Source organism: Scleropages formosus, chromosome 21 (genome assembly GCF_900964775.1).
Source record: "Scleropages formosus chromosome 21, fSclFor1.1, whole genome shotgun sequence".
NCBI classification, from domain to species: Eukaryota; Metazoa; Chordata; class Actinopteri; order Osteoglossiformes; family Osteoglossidae; genus Scleropages; species Scleropages formosus.
In genome coordinates, this window is record NC_041826.1 from 5,411,454 (window position 1) to 5,430,663 (window position 19,210).

Genomic DNA, 19,210 nt, shown 5'->3' on the forward strand with positions numbered 1-19,210 from the left:
CCCTTGAAAGCTCTTCCCGCTGTCTTGTTGCCGTGGTCACCATTAGATGCCGCGGTGGGCTGCTTCGCCACAGCTTACGCCCTGTGTCTTTCTCTTTCAGCGTTGGGGTGAACTCCGCCGGGCCTACAGGTGATACAGGATTAACGCACAGCTCTTCCGCCCCACACCAGGTACGGACGTCCTTCCTGCTCATTTTTGCTGCAGGGTTACCCACAATGCTTTGCACCCCTCATTCTCATTCTACGGTGGAAATAGTTGCCTAAACCACACAGGCAGCCAGAAACGTGAGTTTTCCATTGGAATAAATTATTCGGGATTTAATAATGCATTACTGCATTTCCCGTTAGCAAAGCAACGTTTGTTGTGCTTTGACATGGGCTCAGTCAAACTATTTGCCAGTTAATAGGCTAGCAGGTGTCGATATTGTCGGTGCTGTGATGGCAGTAACTGCAGCAGACTTCGGTGCAACGCAATGTCCTGCGCTGTCGGTTTGTGTTTTTAAAGCTCTTGACCTTCACACCTCCGCCATGCGGTCGAGCTGCTAGTTGTTTTGAAATTTGATTTTTCCACTGGCCCACCGCTGTGTAACCGTGGACACTCTGACGTGTAGGAAATTATTGCCCGGAGACTGGAAGATGCCCACTGGCCATCTGGACCTGCTGGGTTTCCCGTGCGGCCCGCGGTAGCTGCATGGAAACACACTGTAGTGTTTAGGGTTCGAGTGGATAGTCATCGTAACAACAACTGGATGCTCATTCTAGCAGCACGTTGCCATAGTTTTGACTTTGGACAGTACTAAGGATGGGTACTAGCAGTCGCGACTCCCCTCGGCATCTCTCATCCGTGTCCGGGTCCTCTAGCCCCCGAAGAGGGAATCTAATGTTGAAAGACACACATGTCCAAAGTGATCTGCAAGGCACAAGTGTTATTCTTTCTGTGCTGTTACCTCTATCTGTTCACTGTGTGTATTTTTGGGCTGTGGTGTTTGTACAGCTGCGAGACCTAAGGGGCCCCCGGGATGTCCGGGCTGCTTATCTAGCACTTATGCAGACTGGGCCCCGACACCAGGCACGATGCTGAAACATGCAGCACTTGCATTCAAGCCACTCCAGCTTTGGCAAAGTACCCGTCCCGGACTGTGAGAACCGTGGAAATGCGGTGTGAGCGAGTAAATGATCCCTAGCGCCGCAACCTCTCCCGGAACGATCTTTTATCGTGGACCTCCAGCGGAGCCGGGAGCATGGAGCTGGCAAGCGGTGGGAGCATATTTCGGTATGTGGCTCGTCCCAACCCGCAGATGCAGTGACCCTTGTCCTCCTCTACCACATCTATCTCTATGGCAGTGTCAACGAACGAGTCCCGCAGGGCGCCTGCATCGCTGGGACGATGAGGCCATGTGATTGGATCAGTCTCAACCTGTATCAGGGGACGCTGGTCCCGATGTGTGCTGTGGTACGGCTCCTGTTCCCAGTCTCAGGGTGATGACTGTGGCCAGCCAGCAGTTGGGAGGGATCGCGACGCAGACCAGCGTAGCAAAGGACCCCCATCCCAATCGATCTCTAGGATGTGTGACTGTTTGAGCCCCAAGGGTGTTGGATAAAAAGGCCACGAAAGCGCAGTGAAGAGCTGCAGCACTTGCACTCTTTTTCCAGGCATGATGCTTCAGTTTGGCCTCTGCCTCATGGTACATTCACATCTCTATGCTGCTTGGTCACGTTTTGCGGTTTCCTCCAATGGTTTTTCTGCCCTGGTAATGACAAATTTCACCGCTTGAGCTCCAGTATGAAATCGTCCTCTGCCGTCAGGTGGAGCAGATCGGTACCCAGGGTTACCATCCGTGAGAGACGTTCGGAAGGGCCTCTCGTCAGAGGGAAAGAGGGGGCGTCCTTGGCTGCAAGGATGGAGTCAGTCCTGACGTTGTTCTTCCCCAGAGGGCCCGCAAACCTCTGCAGCAAGAGGATGTGATTTATTTGAGAGTCGTTCCAACGTACCTGAGGGAACCTCAGTGGACTGGCTTTTGATGGCTTCAGGGAGAGCGTGCTAAGGACAAGCGCTGCAGGGTGAGTGGAGAGAAGAAGACAGGACCTCTCTAGCGGAGGGCTGTGCTGCTACGGCTCTGAAAGGGTTGCGTGGTCCTCAGTCTGGGTGCTCACTAAGTGAACCCCAACTGCATGTCTTCACGTGTGGATCTGGAAGGAGCTCCGACCCGCAACCGTCAGGTGGGCGCAGCCAGGACGCGTGTCTACCCAGACGTTACCCTCACTTTTAAACACAGAAATGTTCCCATGATTTCCGTCCCTTCTGCTTTTATGAAGTATGCGAGTGGCCGGGGGTAGTGACTGGTGGATTAAGGATGTTCGGCGAGTTGATTTCTCTCAAGTGACGCCTCCGTGTTTGTGAGAACAGGGTGAGGGAAGGCAATGAGTGACAGCCGCCTGTCAAAGAAGGCCTCAAATGCTCCTGTTTCAGGAGCCATGTGTCAGGACTGAACTGCCACCCCCTCCCCCTGCCCTCTTACACCTTGTGAGCTTCCTAGTTTAAGGAAAAAAATGGGCCATATAAAATGTGATCACGATCCAGCCGTATGGTGTCATTTTCAGCACTGTAGGAGCATCACTGAACTCCCCCTTGCTACCCTGAGGCTTTCCTGGGAGGAAGCGACGGGAAGGGATTTTTCCCACAACCAGTGGACATCTCCCTGTAGGGTTGATTGCTGATGCTGGAGGATTATCCCCCCCCCCCACCGCAACCCCAAAGAGGCTTAATGTACAAAGACTTAAAATCTTTATTATGTGCAAATATGGAAATGTCGCGAGTCTGTGCCGATGTTGCGGGGATTGAGTCACGTGTGCACCGAGGTCTGGAATCCCTCTCGTACTGCGTGTGAAAACATCCGCGTCCTCCCGACAGCTCGGTGGGAGTCGGGGCCCAGACGGCTGTGCCGACAGCCCGCGTGCCCGTTCCACGTCGCGAGATCGGTGCTGTGTGAAACTGACCCACGGTGTCATCCTTGAAGTTCCAGGATCTCCTCTCTTACTGTGTGAATGTAAATGAATAAGTGTGTGTGTGTGTGTGTGTAACTGAACACTTGAGCCAGTTTGGTGTCCAGAAATGACTCTGGATCATCTTGAACCTCAGCAGAGGGGCAGTCGCTCGTACTCGACGGACAGCATGGCGAGTCCACGGCAGGTGCCGATGTATTGTTAATGTATTATTTGGGGGGGTGATACACCTATTTACCTTGGTATACCGTACATACGCTCCTACAGAGACGTGCTATCGATACTGTGGGCTTCAAGGTGAAACATTCATCTTCCGACAGCAAAGGCTGTCTTGGGAATGGTTTCCCATTCGGAGGTTTCTCTGCATATCCTGTAGAGTGAGTCCGTAATCTGGACATTGGATTAGTCGGGTACTCCCTGTAAGAGTCGCTTGGAAGGTTGGGAAGGATTAACATATAAACATCGGCACAGAAATTTGATAGAAATTTAATATGGGACTTGATTTCTGTTCCCGAATACTTATCTTTCTCCTTTTTCCCTGCCTCTATTCCAGTAATCCGTTTTGTTTAGGTTCCTCGTTGGACGCCTGCAGTGTCCCAGTGGAATTAAGGGGAGAGAGGACAGGTCAGAGCTGCGATTCGATGGCACAGATGACCTCGATAAGGGATGACCCCCCCAGAGGGGAGGTTATGATGCCAGGATGAGAAGGTGCCTCGCGGGTGTCCATGTTCCAGGTCGTCTCTATGTGTGCCATAGGACCACGGTGTCTCCTGATGACCAGGAGCGAAACGTCTCTTCTCTGAGCTGGGGGGGGACCTGCTTCCTCCCAGGCCCAGCGCTCCAGGAGGAACCAAGTGCCAGCCTTGCGCCAGCTGCGTTTGCATCTTCAAAGGGTCGCGTTTCGAAGGGACACCGGTGGCGCCCTGCCCGTAAGGATGGAACAGTGCGCCGTCGCCATGGGCTCAGCTGGGATTAAAGCCCATGTCCGGGATGAAAGAGTGGGTCAAAACAGGAGCAGGCGCATCTACCGCTGCACAGACACCCCTGTGTGTCCCGCTTGGTTATTCTGCTATTCTGCACGCAGCAAGTGTGTGTGTGTGTTTTTTTCTTTAAATATAAATATTATGATTGGAGCTGCTCAATTCAGCTGGCTCCGACTCTGTGCTCCACCCACTTTAGGCTCCACCCCTTTCAAGCCAAGTACAGATCCGTCACGGAGGCTGCGAGCGCGGGACTCTCGTGGGTACCCCAGCCCCGGCCTCAGCCTCCCTACGCGGCAAAGCGAAGCTCCGTTAGTGTGGGCGAACGGAAACGGAGCGAGTCCCAGAAAACGGTCGCCTTCTCCCTCCGTCTGAAGCGTTCACCCACGGCGCCGATGCGCTCCGTCACGTTTTAAAACCAATTAGACGCTCGAAGCATTCGTCACGCCGCTCCCGCGGGATGACATTTTTAATTTTTTTTATTTACGAGTCTTCTTGTGAAAAAGTCTCGATTTTTATACGTTCATTAGAACAGCACTGTGTCGGAAGCATTTCCGAGAGTAAATAGCAGATAAATAATGTTCAGATAATGTATTATTTGACCATTATTTCTCCCTGCTCTCTATTAAATAACATGTGGGAGGTGTGTGTTTTTTTTTTCCTTCCTCTCCTTCTTCTCCCCTCACTGTGTTTATTCTGAGACTTGTCTGGAGCCCGAGGAGAAGAGCGGCGCAGCCCGTGTCTTGGCCTTTCAAATGCCTCTGAATCAGGGTGAGAGACCATGGTACTGAGGAGGTGGAAGCGGAGGCTGCGACTCTGAAATGTTACCCAGGGTGACTAAGGGTCCTGGACAGGAACGAGTGCCGGGTTGTGTGTACCTGGGTGGGTTTGGCCCCTTGTGTGTGTGTATGTTTCCCACTGTGTCCTGGGGACTGCTGTGGGTGTGTGTGCTGTGCAGAGGGGTGGCTGGATGGGGGTGTAGTGCACACGCGGTGACCAAAGGTGGTGTGTGTGGCTGTGGACCCTTTTGAGGGATGGGGATGGAATGAACACACCTTGCTCTTTGCATGTCCTCCCTCTGGCTGTGTGGGTTTCCCTCTGATGCTCTGGTTTCCTCTCACAGTCCAAAGATGTATGTCAGGCAAAGTGGTGACTCTGAATTTCCCCTTTGTGTCTGTGTGTGTTAGTGCGTGTTGCCCCGTTGAAGGCGTACCCCGCCTCACACACCATGTTGCCTGGATACGCTGTAGACCGCCACAAACTAAGCGGTTAAGGATGATCGGTTGCGTTATGGAATATTATTTAATTTTCCTCGTAATAAGTTGTCCTCACGATGCCATTTTTTGTCCTCTCCTTTCTGAAGCTCCCTGCTGGATGTTTCTGACGACATGCCGTTTACGTGTTTGCCGTCCTTCTGGACTCGGGATCTTGCCCTCTGGGTGCTCTTTTATCCGCACAAGGGTGCGGAAATAATGGTGAAAAGGACAAGAACCGCGCTGCGCCACGTCTCATTTAACTCTTCGAAGTCCGCTTGAGCTCGTCTCCTGCTCGCGCTAATTGGACGTACACTTCGCCGTAATGATCTCCGGTGAAAGCGAACGCTTTGCCCCTTGTGCACAGGGCCTCATTACGCTCTCGTGCTTCTTCGAACCCTGTTTGTCTCTAGCCAACTCAGTAATGGGACATAATTGGCTTCTCTTATACACTCAGCAGCTATTAGGATGAGCGGTGACGAGAGCCAGAGGGCCCGGCTCTGCAGCTTATTCCGATGCGGGTACAGATGAGCGTATCTGTGCCCCACCCTTCACGTTGGAGTCACGTGCCGCAGTGCATGCTGGGAGAGACGTGGCGTGTCAGACATGGCGGTTGCGGTAGGGACTGTTCCTCAGGCTGCACCACCCCCCACCTATCCTTTTTTTTCCCTATGTGCACAGTTTACCTGCTCCCAGCCTCTGCCTGGGGGTCAGTTGGACCGTGAGCCAAAGCCTGCGGACCGGGACTCGAGGCCCCCGCTGACTAATAAAGCCCAGGAACATGAGCTCATTGTCTATTTATGTGACAGCAGGAGCTGCGGCTCTTCACGCCCCCCCCCCCCCCCCCCCCCCCCCCAACCACTCCAACGTTTCCATCGTCTCCAACGTCGAGCTGCTGTCCTCATCGTCCTGGCAGGGCGGCCGTTTCTGGAGGCACAAACGGGTCAGTCCTGCTCTGTTTTTATAGCTCTTCCCTAGCCATATTGCAGTATAATTTTGTATTGTTATATAACGATGAAGTCCTACAGTGAAGCCCAAGTGAAGACAAACCATTCGGTGGAATTAAACTGCAATTTAGTACCGCTAATCACCTGTAACCTGACACGATGACCTCCGCAGGTCACGCTCGCTCCCGTTCCCCTTTTCCACCGGTTGCTGGATGCCGCCGAGGCGGGCGGCTGTGTGCGATCGGCGCTCCGCAGGGTGTCCGCAGCAGGATTTCGGAGCGTCTCTCTGCGCTCTACGTTCCCTTGTTTTTCCGAGCTGCCCCCCCCCACCGAGTGTTATGATTACCTTTCCATCCTCCACCGACTCGATGACTGTTGTCCTTTCCAGTAAAAAGGAGGTAAGATACCACGACTTTCCAAGTGCTCTGAAGTTGGGATGGGCCACGGGGGGAAACGGTCCAGGTGTCGTCCGTCTCTGGGAAATATTCCTCTTTCTCTCGGTTTTTTCCACTTTATCCCCACTTCCAAAGGTAGTTCACTGCTCTCTGCACTTTGTTTGCTTACTGCTCTGGGATTTTTAACTGACCGTCTTCACTCCCCCGATTCCTGCACCCCCCTGCCTCCCCAAGGCTCATCGTTTCCCGAACCCTCCCGTAGCAGTGTCACATGTGTAATATTAACGTCCATCGAAGTTCAAGAAATGTAAATGACCTCCTGATGCTGTTCCCCGATTGGCTGGTATCATCCCTGTTCCCTGATTGGCCGGTGTTGTCGGCTCCCTGTTCTCTCTCATCCTGTTGGTCGCTTTGGACAGAAGTGTCACCTCAGTAAGTCGTACTGGTAAAGAATGATGTCATGAGTTCTGCCCCTGTACTGGAGTCCTTTGTCCTCCCACTTCGCACCATGTGGGGGTCTGTGAACTGTGAGCGGCCCCCAAGGTTCTCGTACCCTTGTTTTATCCTGGGGGATGGGTTCTCAGCAGCTTCGCTATGACTTCCTGGAGTCTCTTTTGACCGGAGAGCCTTCGACCCCGGGGGTGGGTGAGGATACCTATCCTGAACACCCCTTCCTCCTTTAGATCCCACAGCCATCTCACAAACCCTCTACTTCTGCTGGCCAAGTATTGATCTAACAGTTAAATTTTACTGCTTTTATTGTGTTACTGTTGGACAGCTGGGGGCGTAGTGGTTAGAGCTACTGCTCAATCTCCACCTCCTCCCTCGGCCCTGTCATTGCATCCCTTGGATTCAAGTACCACTGCTATGCTGATGATACCCGGTTTTCCTCTCCTTTCCACCTGGAGTATCAGACATTTCCTTGCGCATTGCTGCATGGCTATAGGACATCTCTGCCTGGATGTCTGATCACCACCTACAACTCGAACTCTCCAAAACAGAGATCCTACACCTCCCAGCTGGCCTGTCTTCCTGTCGTGATCTCTTGATCAAACTGGACAACTCACTCATTTTACCTACCTCCTCGGCTAAGGGTCTGGGAGCGATGATCGACTCGAGTCTGTCTTTCTCTCAGCGCATCGAAGCCTCAAGTCGGACCTGCGGATTCATCCTGCGTAAAATCCGCATCCGTCCCTACCTCACAACGGACTCTGCACAACTACTTGTCCAGGCCATGGTGACATCCTGTCTGGATACTGCATCTCTCTCTCATGGCCTTCCCGCTACTGCCATCAAACATCTACAGCTGATACAGAACACTGCTCCACGAGTCGTGTTTGACCTCCCATTGTGTTCCCATGTATCTCCCCTCTTCATTTCTCTGCACTGGCTTCCAGTAGCTGCCGGGATTAATTTGAAGACCCTGTTTATGGCCTACGAATGCATCAATAGAACTGCTCCCAGATGTCTACAAGACTTGAACAACCGCTACACCCCAACCAGACCGCTACGCTCTTCCACATCTGCCTGCTTGGTGGTCCCGCACACAAAAGGTGAAGCACGGAGGTTCTCGGTTCTTGCTCCGTTGTGGTGGAATGACCTCCCCCTTGCACTCAGAACTGCTGAATCCCTGTCCACATTTAAAAAGGGTCTTTAAAACTCACCTCTTCCAGATTCACTTCTCCCATGATCTCTTAAGTTAATGTAAGGTGTATAAATGTTCATGCAGTATAACTTTAAGATGTTGCCCGGATCAATCCTTTACACAGCTACTCCTGTAATGTAACGTAAATGCGCGCACACGCACACACACACTGGATAAAGCCACTTTTTTCCCAAGTGGGGTCACGGCGAGCCACAGCCTATCCCGGCAACACAGGGCACAAGGCTGGAGGGGAAGGGGACGCACCCAGGACGCCAGTCCGCCGCAAGGCACCCCAAGCAGGGCTCAAACCCCAAACCCACCAGAGAGCAGGCACGGGCCAAACCCGCTGTGCCACCACACCCCCCACTGTAACGTAAATGTTTATATCAAAAAATTAAAATTATTAGGAATCGTCGATATTTGGATAAAGTTTTATGCACATACTTGTGTGATAAACATTGGTTCATATGGTGGAAAGTAACAAACTGCATTTAAGAGTCAAACATCTGCATCTAAGTGTCTCTTCCTGCTAATGACTGACCTCCTGGACTACACCTCTTCTTCCCACCTGGGAGCCGCAGCGCTTAGAGATGTGACGACCGCTGTGACGTGTGCGCTGCGCTCCAACAAATGGGGCGGCAATGGCCTCCACGAAAATCATGCTGAGGAGCGGAGGGAACGGGGGGGCGTCCTTGTCCCCGGTTCTGCTGCCGCCGCCACTGCCGCCACCTCCCCCACGCCTCCCGGGAGGTCCCCAGGTGGCCGTGTGCTCTTTACGAGGAGCGAGTCGCGGTCCGAGGGATGGGGATGAGCTACGGGTGTCGGAGTCTTTGGCCGACTCTTCCCTTCTTGCCGTAGCAGCTCTCTGACTGCTGTTACGAAGCTGCGCGTTCAGAAGGAGCACAGGCCCAGTGTGTTTAAGTCACTGCCCCGGCACCGTATGTGGGCTCCTGCTCTGCCGATGTAGTAAAAAAATACCAACAACGGCAATGAAGGAGCAGGAGAGACACACACACCTTTGCTCCAAAGTGATTTACAGTATTAATCTACCTACAGTTATACAGCTGGGTAATCTTACTGCAGCAATTTAGGGTTAAGTACCTTGCTCAAGCATACTACAACTGGAGATGGGATTTGAACCTGCAACCTCTGGGTCCAACAGCAGCAGCGCTAACCAATACGCGACCAGCTGCACACAACATTGTGGGGAGGCCTGGCTGGGGGGTTGTCCCAGACAGCGGCGACCACATAAAGAGTGTTTCGATGGCTCGGGGAGAGCAAGCTCGGACGCTCCGCAGCCCCACGCACACGTTGCCCCTGCCAGTGTCGCCCCTCGACGGGGTGTGTGGGGGGGTGCTGTTCGTGCTGTTCGCAGTGTTGATGTTGGTGGAGACTCTGTGTGCCATTCAGCTCCCCGATCCCAGCACTGTTCGCCACTGGGGCCTCACCCCACCACCCTCCCCCCGGCGTTTTTATTATTCAGGAAGTCGGAGCTGGACCTGCTTTCGGTGCCGAGCGGAAAGGGCTCTGTTTGGGTTGGAACGCGCCTGCCCGTGGAGGGGCCGAGCACAAGGCATGTTGGGTGCAGCGCGGCCGCTGGGCGCCCGTCTGCGGCTCCGCTCCGAGCAACAGCGCCGCGTGGTCTTCGGGTCCGTCCCCTGGATCCTGTTTGCTGTTCGCTCTTGCTGTGCGTGTGTTGTGTGTGTGTGGCCCCAGTGCTCTGCGTGTTGTCTTTGCGTGTCCTTTCTGCCGCGCTCTCTACGATTCGGGATGTTGCCCAGGGCTTTCCTGGGGGGCAATCACGGGAGGGAGGGGGGTGGAACATGGGCCAGCAGGTGCGCTCCACTATTTCCTCTGCCCTGCCCCGCCAGCAGGGAGAACACAGGGGCCATTCATACATGCTAGAGAGACGGCACTTCCCCCACCCGCAAAGCCATTAGACAGGAAGTGCTGGGGACAGGTTTTTTTTTAGTAGAGAGGAACAGAGGCTCACACACACGCAGAGGCATGCGGAGGGTCTCAATGCACTGCCAGCATTTGGGAGCCCATCAGGGAGAACACACTCTCCTCTGGCTCCAGTTGTTATGGTAACTGGAGCCCAGGTCCCCTGGGGTACCACCATGTCTGTCTCTGTCTGCAGTGGACAGCGCCAGTGTCCACCCTCTTGCGTGCCGCACCGCATGTCACTTGGTGGCGCCGGCCCGCGAGGTCCAGCTGGTGCTCTCCCTCAGGCCGTGGAAGCTCCCCAGAGCCCCCCCCCCCCCCCCCCACGAGCACCAGGGGTGTCATCGCAACTGTGAGGAATGCTGCCTGCTGTTCACTGTCGTGTGTGTTTGTGTGTGAGCCCTGTTTGCTGTGGGGTGTGTGGCACCAGGCCCATTTGCGTCACTCCACAACTGGTTTTCTTTGTGCTCTACACCTGTGTGTGTGTGTGTGTGTGTGTGTGTGTGTGTGTGTGTCAGAGAGTAAGACAGTCGACGTTGAGCTGAGCTGCGGGGGGCAGGGAAACAGCCCCAGTGCATCATGAGGAGGCGCTGAGGAGGGCAGTTAGGGTCGGGGTGATCGGTAAGAATTGCTGTGGAGCTCCTGCGACACACACACACACACACACACACACACACACACACACACACACACACACACACACAGAAACACACAGAGCTGTGGTTTCTCACGTGGCCTTTGCGAACCCAGAGCCAGGTGGGCCGATCCCACTTTGCAGGGCGCTCTGTGTGTTCTCCGCCTCCCGCCCCTCTCCGTGGAGGGCACCACCTGTGCTGCGCTGGTGTGCCACGTGTTCGCTCCTTGCCTTCGTCTCTTCCCAGCGATAAATATTTAAATCTCCGCATTCGCGCTGCAACAAAGGGGCCTTGCGGCCCGAGCGTATAGCCCCCGGCGTTACCCTGTCCAGGCTGCGCTGGTGTCGGGGAAACAGGTGCTGGAACATCAATTGGAAGAAGAAGCCATGCCCTTGTCGCAGGTCTCCCATGTGCACCGTGTCCCCTCCCTCCTTCCCTCAGTGTGTCCACGCCTTTGTCCCCCAACACAAGTGGCATCCTCTGGCAGCATGGGGCATCTTGCACCCCTGCCCCCCCTCCCTTCCTGGGTGACTGTGGGTAAGGCCGGCTCACTACCGCCCCCTAGAGTCCGCATGTGGCGCCGCAGCTCTCCTCCCCGCTTGTGCTGCGAAAACCCCCCCTCTCGAGTCCTCTGTCGGCGAGGCCAGCCGCCTCTTCACAGATGCTCTCCATTATTTATGAAAGCCTGATTTATTCACCCGTTTATGAAATGCGGAGCGCAGTGTTTGAAAGGGTGAGGATGCTGTGTTTACACCATCGGCTCTCTGGGCTCCGCACACCATAACACAAGTCGGTGCTCGTGCGACAGGCGCCCGTCTGCCGTCTGCAGAGTTACCGATGACTGGGCTCTCGGATCCGGGACGGTCGGTGAGATGAGGTGTCGGCACTGCGGTGCCCCACCTGCCCGCCCACCTGTCCGGGCGTGACGTCATGGAACGAGAGAGAGGCCCAGCGATGCCGTGGATGATAACACCTTTACCAACAATATTTGTAGGAGTGCATGGAGCTGCTAGAATGGGCTCCTCCGACGAGAAGGGACACAAGGAACGGAGCTGCCGCGGGCCACCGGTCCCCGCGCTCACAGCCCCGGCGTGAGAAAGGTGCTCCAGCGCTTCCCTGCATCGCCCCGGAGCTTTTTACAGTAAAAAATTCCCCGTCGAGCAGAGAGATCGTCTGCCGTAGTTCCCTTCCCAGCTCTGCAGCCCTGTGCTGGGTTTGCCTGTCCACATGGCACACGTCGTCTCCCTGGTTTCATGCATGTGGTGCACGTCGACCCCCCCCGGTCATGTCCGGACCCCCGGCCTGGTCGCTCTCCTGCAGTCGGAGCACCGTTGAACAAGGCGTTTCGTCAGCACAGCCGCGTGGAGAGAAAGAAGCTCAGGGATGGATGAGCCCAGAAATGAGTGTAAATATCATCAGTGTGTTGGTGAACCGGGGGTCCGTAGGGGGGTCGGGGGGGTGTCTGTGAGAACTGGAAGAGATGTGATGGAGAGGAAAACTTGGGATCAAGTGTCTTGTACAGAGTGTGGCGCAACGGTGCCCTCTTGTGTTGCTGGGGTACGAGTGCTTACTGAGGACACACCACGGTGGGGATCACACTCCAAACTGTGTGTGTCTGTGTGTGTGTGTGTGTGATTTCCCCACGCCTCTTGCTTCCAGGTTAGGCTCCGGACCACCAGGCCCTGCCGCGGGTTAGTGGTTATTAGTAACGGGCCATGAATGAATCACTTTGAAATTCCTGCTCTTTGGCTGCAGCTGCACTTTTTTTATTGGCTGAAGTGTTTTGGCTGAAAACCGTCTGTAGTCTTAAGACCAAAATTAGTTTCATCTTTTGCGCTTCTGTGTTTTCAATAATAGTTTTGGACAAAGGTGTCAGATAAATGGAAAAATGTTTTATTGAACAAGCTGATGAACCACAGAAAGTATCATTACATTTATATAATTATTGTTATATTTATAATTGTATTGATTTTATTATTATTATTATTATTATTATTATTATTATTATTATTATTATTAAGTTTTGGTTCCAAATCAATTCACGCTGCTGGGTTTGTACACTAGTGCAATTACTATGATTTGCTGATCCGTTCAGGGCAAGTACCTTGATCAAGGAGCAGGACAGGGGATTTGAACCCGGATCCTTTGCGTGCTGATGGTTTTAGGTTCTACAGTTACAGTTAATACCTGCAAACAGGGTAAAGGCAAGTATCATTGTTCGCCTTGTAGTATGAGGTCATTGATGAAATGATGTGTGCTGAGTGTCCTGGTGTCGGACTCGGACCGTCCAAGCGGACGGACCTGGGACAGCTGAAAATCTCGTGTCCCTGCTGATTGTGTGCTGGGGTTGTGCGGTGGTGCTCTGCAGCGTCCTCTGGTGGTCAGTACCAGATGCTGCGAGGGCCTCCTTCCTTAAGACAGGAGACAGCAGCCCCTGGTTGCGTGGCACAGCCCGGACCGTGTCCTTCAGGGTTCGGGCCCGAGGACCAAGTACGGTTGGTTACCCGCAGATGTGGATATTTGTACGTTTCACGTGTTTGGCAGATTGAGTGTTATTGTAATTTGAGTTTGCCGTGCCTCAAGCGCTGTGGTTCGCTGGAACGTGGTACTGGCCTTTGCTGCTTTGGCGAATGAAGATGGACGGTGGAGCTTGTAGACCGCTCGAGAAAACCTGTCCGTCGTGAGGAAATAAAAGCAAAGGGCCAGTGGGCCCGTCGTCCGAGTGACCCCGAGCTGGATGTTGCCGTCGGAAACCAGACCGTGTTCCAGGGCTGTGAAGGCGAACAGCGGTCATCAGAGGGCATCCGCACTGCACGTTCCAGATGGCTTCACTGGTGTCTTATTTCCCCCCCCCAGGTCGCGGGATCCACACACTGCTCTCCGGGAAGGACGGTGCAAGAAAAGCAGGTTTGTGGGTCACCGTCAGAGCTCCCCGTCCCTCCCCCTCCCATACGCACCGCTGCCTGCATTGCGTGTGTGGCCGCGCATTTGCTTCACACACATTAGCTTACTCCACATGGGTGTACGTGAGTCACAAAATAGGCTGTAGATGGACTTACCGTCTAAGGGTGGTCCTTTTTGAGCCCCCCCGATTGGGCCGCTGGGACGGGGAACGGCGGTGGGACGTCTCACGTTGATCGACGCTACACAGGAGAGCAGCTGTAGCGTAAACAAGAGGCTCGAACATGTCCTTTAATGCACGTATGTGTACTTTTATAGAATCGGTCCGTTCAAAATGCTTTTGGCACAACGCCCCTTCAGCACGACGACATCACCGATGTTACTGTACGCGGGACGTGTATGCTTACACAATTATAGTGCACTTATTCAACATCAAGGGCACTCGAGACGGCTCTGCACAAACGCGGTGTTGCCTTACAAGTGTGTAAAAGCAGCCTTTCAGCTTGTCCCACACATTCTTCCCACCCCTTCTTCATCCTCGAGATTCTTCGCAGCACATGTTGCTCCTTGAAAGCAGTTGAAGAGAAAAGCACTTGACTTGGGTGTTTCAGGAGGCAGTACCGGTACAGCTCCACTAGGGGCAGTGTGCCTTTAAGAGCACATGCAGCTGCCTCATGCTATTGGGTGCACAGGTCACATGACCTGTAAGGCGTGCCTTGTGATTGGCCAGACTGCGGCGGGACTGGCGGAGGCAGCTTCAAAAGATTTTTGCCGGAATCTTCTGGTGTTTGAAGGGCTTTTGGTTCTGAATGCAGTTTGAGAAACTTTCAGAAGCGTTCTTTCTATAAGTACTGCTATTTATTCAATTTTTTGATCCTTAGAGTGTTAATTATTTACCAGTTTATACAGCTGGGTAATTTTACCAGAGCAGTTTAGGGTAAGTAAAAGGTACTACAGCTGGAGGGGGGATTTGAACCTGCAACTTTTGGGCCCAAAGGCAGCAGTTCTAACTGCTGTCACTAATTCTCACTTTACTTTCTGTAGTGTGGAAAATTTGTCTCCCTAGAGCACTCAGTACCTTTGTCGAAAGGTGAAGATAAGACTCTGTACCGGTAATATACTATATAAAGATTAAGAAAAGTTTAAGGTTTATTCATAAATATATATTAAGAGTGTCACCCATTGCACTATTTATTAGCTCCTTTATTATTCCTTTATTTTTATTCTTATTTGTTTATGGTATATAAAGAAAGTTTACAATATAGTCATAAAGCTATATATTTGTCACCTGTTGCACTACCAACCAACCAACCAAGGTGAACAACTCCCAGGCGGGGTCGCGGTGAACCGAAGCCTATCCTAGAAACACAGGGCGCAGGGCCAGAGGGGGAGGGGACACACCCAGGATGGGACACCAGTCCGTCACAAGGCACCCCAAGCGGGACTCGAACCCCAGACCTGCCACACAGCGGACACTGGCCAAACCTGCCGCGACCCCCTGTTGCACTAATTATCATTATTATTTTTATTATTATTATTATTATTATTATTGTTATTATTACTACTAGTAATAATAGTTTAGCTGACCTATTTGTCCAAGACGGCTGGTGATCGGCTGTACGAATCAAAACTGCTCACAAGGTTGTTAATCAGCTAACAACCGGCTGATGTCTCTGCTAATACCTGTGGTGGCAGCTGTGAAATATTGAGTGTGTGAAGGAACACACTTCCTCAGATGTCCCTGTTTGGCCACCGAACAGTTAGTTGGCTGCTTTTTCTCATGGCAGTGACAGGTATTGTCAGCAGGGGGCAGTAGATACTACATTTTTATTGGTTGCAGCTTCTTTTGGAATCTATCTATCTATCTATCTATCTATCTATCTGTCTGTTGGTCTGTTTATATGACATTTTATCTGGGCACGTTAAAATGTTAGATAATCCGATTTACTATGTTTTACCCATTATAGTCAAGTGTTCTTATTTCGAGGGGGGCGCAGTGGGTTGGATCAGGTCCTGCTCTCTGGTGGGTCTGGGGTTCAAGTCCCGCTTGGGGTGCCTTGCGATGGACTGGCGTCCCATCCTGGGTGTGTCCCTTACGCCCTGAGTTGCCAGGTTAGGCTCCGGCTCCCCGCGACCCCGTATGGGACAAGCGGTTCAGATGATGTGTATTTTCTTACTTTGTCGATCAATTAATGGTACTTTCAGGCTGCAAGCTGTTCGGCGGTTGCACTCTCAAACGGTGTGTTTTGATTGCTCTACGTATAGATGTTTCAGCACACGAATGAGGTCAAATGACATGGTGCGTCACCCTGAAAAGCTGCGTGTGCCAAGTGTGTAAGTACTGATGGAACTGAGCCGGGTGAGAGGTGGATCCTCCTGCTCACGAGCGCAGCCACCCGCTGTTTCCTGGACCCGCGTCCCCGGCTCCGGCCGAACGGCTTGTTAGCCGTCACGCCGCACGAAACGAGTCGTCGGCGGCGGCGAGCCTGCCGTGTAGATAAACCTGGCGTGACGCCGGCCCTCGATCCCTCTCCAAGCGGGGCTCTGATCAAGGAGACGGCGCCACCGCGCTGACACTGATTTTCTGCTCGACCCGCCGCCGCTCTTCAAGCCTAAGTGGATAAATGCTGCCTCGGCCCGGAAGAGAGAGGAGCGTTGAGCCGCAAAGGTGGTCTCCTCCTCAGATGGGCTTCGTTCGCTTGTGCTGTGCAAACGAGCAGAGCGACGGGATGGTCGCGCCTTGATGGAGGAAATCGTTTTCGTCCAGTGTGACGTCTCGCTTTATCTGGCGCTGCGCCGTCGTTTGTCTGTCGTCTCGCCTCGCGTGGGGAGCGTGAGCTGTGAGATGCTCTCTCTGGCTCTGGGGGTCGCGCTGCGTCCCCTGCCGGCACCACCCGCGGGCCGGAGCTCGGTGAATAAACGCTCACGTTGGTTGAGCTCAACCGGGATTCCCAGTGGGTTTTCGCCACCGGTGCTCAGTCCCGCCACCCGCTTTGTTTCCCTGCAGTCCGAGGGCCCCTTTTCCTAACGGTCCGGTCAAGCCGGACCGGGGCGCTCGGGTTGCCCGGCGTTGCCGACGTGGACCAGCCTGCTCTCTTTGATGACGAGTCAGAGACCTGGTGGTTTAAGTTCTGCTGAAGCTGCTCCTCAGACCTCGCTGCGTACGTCCTCGGGCTCTAGGTGGGACATCAGCACCGTCAGGACCGGTCTGAATTTGGTGCATCATGTCACGAGCCCAGCCCCACACACACACAGAGGTGAGAACTGTCCAGTATGAGGTCGCATTTGCTGGTGCAGCATCGTCCACGTACACACCCCATCCTGCTGGGACAATAGCGCCACTCAGCCGGCAGCTCCAGGCTGATCTGAGGCTGATCATCGTCGTCCATCATTTACCTCGGTAATGAAAGGCGAGAGATGGGGGGACGCGGAGAAAGCAACGTGCTGATGATGTGTGTCGGCATTTCTGATGCTCTGCGTGCAGCGTGTAACAGTGTGTGGACGCTGATGTGAGAAGACTCGCTGAGCACTTGGAGACGATGGACAACGATGCTGGTGCTTTGAGAGCCGGGGGGGTTGGAGCGCGCTGTCCTCAGCCCACGGGTTACACACCAGCTCGGGGGCGGGTGCGTGTCCCTCTGCATGCAGCACTCAAGTCTCACCTTTCCGCTCTCGGAGGGGTTTTGCCCACGTTGGGGTCGTGACCCTTTGGTCACGTGGACACGAACGCAGGACGCAGCTGGCCTTCAGCCACCGTGCAGGTGAAGTGTGTGTGTGTGGGTGTGTGATGATGAGAAGCTGGTTACGGCGTTGGGGAATGAAATCCGCTATTGGCTGGCGGCGGCGTGACACATGTGCACGCGTGTGTGTGTCTGTGCGCGCTCGGTCAGGACAGTGTGGACAGCGTGTCAGACAGCAGGGGAGTCCAGGATTGGCTGGCGGCAGCGTGACGCGTCGCTGTGTTGATATTGCGACGCGGCGCAGGGCTCGGGGGAGCAGGAACAGGACCGGGTGCGCGCTCGCTCACCGAGGGGTTAAGCGTCCCGCTCTCTCCGGCTCTCTCCGGCTCTCTCTCTCTCCCCAGCGCGTGCGAGCGAACGAACGAACGAACGAACGAACGAACAAACGAAGGAAAGAACGAACGGCGGGAAGGAGAGGGGGAGGCGCGAGCGCGAGCCTTTACACACAGCCGCTGAGAGCGAGCAGGAGACAGGTTGCTCGCGGGGACGCAGAGGAGCGGCGCCATGGCCCTGCTGGCAGACGGAGCCCCGGGCCCCGGGGGGGCCTACTACTGCCTCATCCGCAGGCGCTTCAAGAGGAGGCGCAAGAAACGCTCGGAGCGCAAAGGTAGCCGAGTTCCAGCACCGGGGACGCGCCGTCCCTCTCGACGCACCTAGCACGAGAACGCGGTCCGCGTCCCGTCGAGCCCAGTGCCGCGTGGGGAACAGTTGTGACGCGCTCCGGTTCGGTCCAGTTGCGCTCCAGGACCTCTTGAGCGGTGTCACGCCGCGGTGCCGGGGGTGTTCTGGTGGTGCGCTGCTTCTGCCGCACGTGGTGTGTATGCCAGGTGTGTGTGTGTGTGTGTGTGTGTGTGTGTCTGGAAGGGTCAGGAGGAGAACAGCTGTTCTGGCGGGGATAGGCGGGTGATGCTGGGGGCAGGGGCGCCGTGATGATAGTTCAACACACACACGGAGGGAGGCCCTGATGAGACGGACACACACGCACCCAAATCGCACCCCCGCGCTGCGTACGGCTGAGCCGAGCTGCTGTCGGTCCGTTGGAGAGGCGCCTCGTTGTCTCAACACTTTGTGAAAGACACCCCGCAGGCCGGCTGTCGTGCCTAGTTTACTCAGGTTCGGTGCAGATTGTGCCGCTTGCGAGTGTGGTGGCCATCCAAAGGACCCGGGTTCAAATCCCACCTCCCGTTGTGGCACCTTCGATCGAGGTACTCCCCCTGAATTGATAGTAAATGGTTAATGTAAGTCTGGAGTTTGCCTGCTCCCCCGTGTCTGTGTTGGTGCTCTGGTTTCCTCCCACAGCCCAAAGACATGCAATTTAGATGGATTAGTGACTCTAAATTGCCTTGAGTGTGAGTGTACGTGTGTGTGATGTCCCGTCCAGAGTGACCCCCGACCCCCAGCCTCGTAGCCCGTGGTTCCGGGATAGGCTCCGGATCGCCGCGATCACGGCAAAGCACTTATTGAAAGTGGACGGATGGATGGTTAATGATGACAGCGAAGACAACGTGGATATTAGATGTCTTGCATTGGTTGTTGTGGACACTGGCTGTCAACCCCCCCGATGTTTCTATTTACGCAGTTTTTGTTTTCCCACTAGTTTCAAAGTGGTTTTTTTTTTTTAATTCAAGTGACTTTTCTCACTGCTTTGTTGTATGTACAATACGGTGCCCTACGCTGCTGCGCTTTCCGTCGGGATCCATAAAGTATCTATCTGTTTGGGCAGTACAGTAGTGCAGCAAGTACCCCTGATGTGTCACGGGAAAGTCTG

At 54.1% G+C, this 19,210-nt stretch overlaps 1 protein-coding gene across 6 annotated transcripts in view; it reads left to right on the forward strand.

The window, feature by feature from the left end:
• Positions 1 to 19,210, forward strand: part of LOC108924285 (double-stranded RNA-specific editase 1-like) — a 108,305-nt gene that overhangs the window by 40,387 nt on the left and 48,708 nt on the right. For 3 of the 6 annotated variants that reach the window (XM_029247158.1, XM_029247160.1, XM_029247162.1), the window contains 2 exons: positions 101 to 170; positions 13,658 to 13,708. The exons of 1 other annotated variant lie outside the window; for it this stretch is intronic. The gene's annotated coding sequence lies outside the window, so the exon portion shown is untranslated. The remainder of the gene's footprint in view (positions 1 to 100; positions 171 to 13,657; positions 13,709 to 19,210) is intronic. 2 more of the 6 variants (XM_029247159.1, XM_029247163.1) reach the window with 2 other exon arrangements.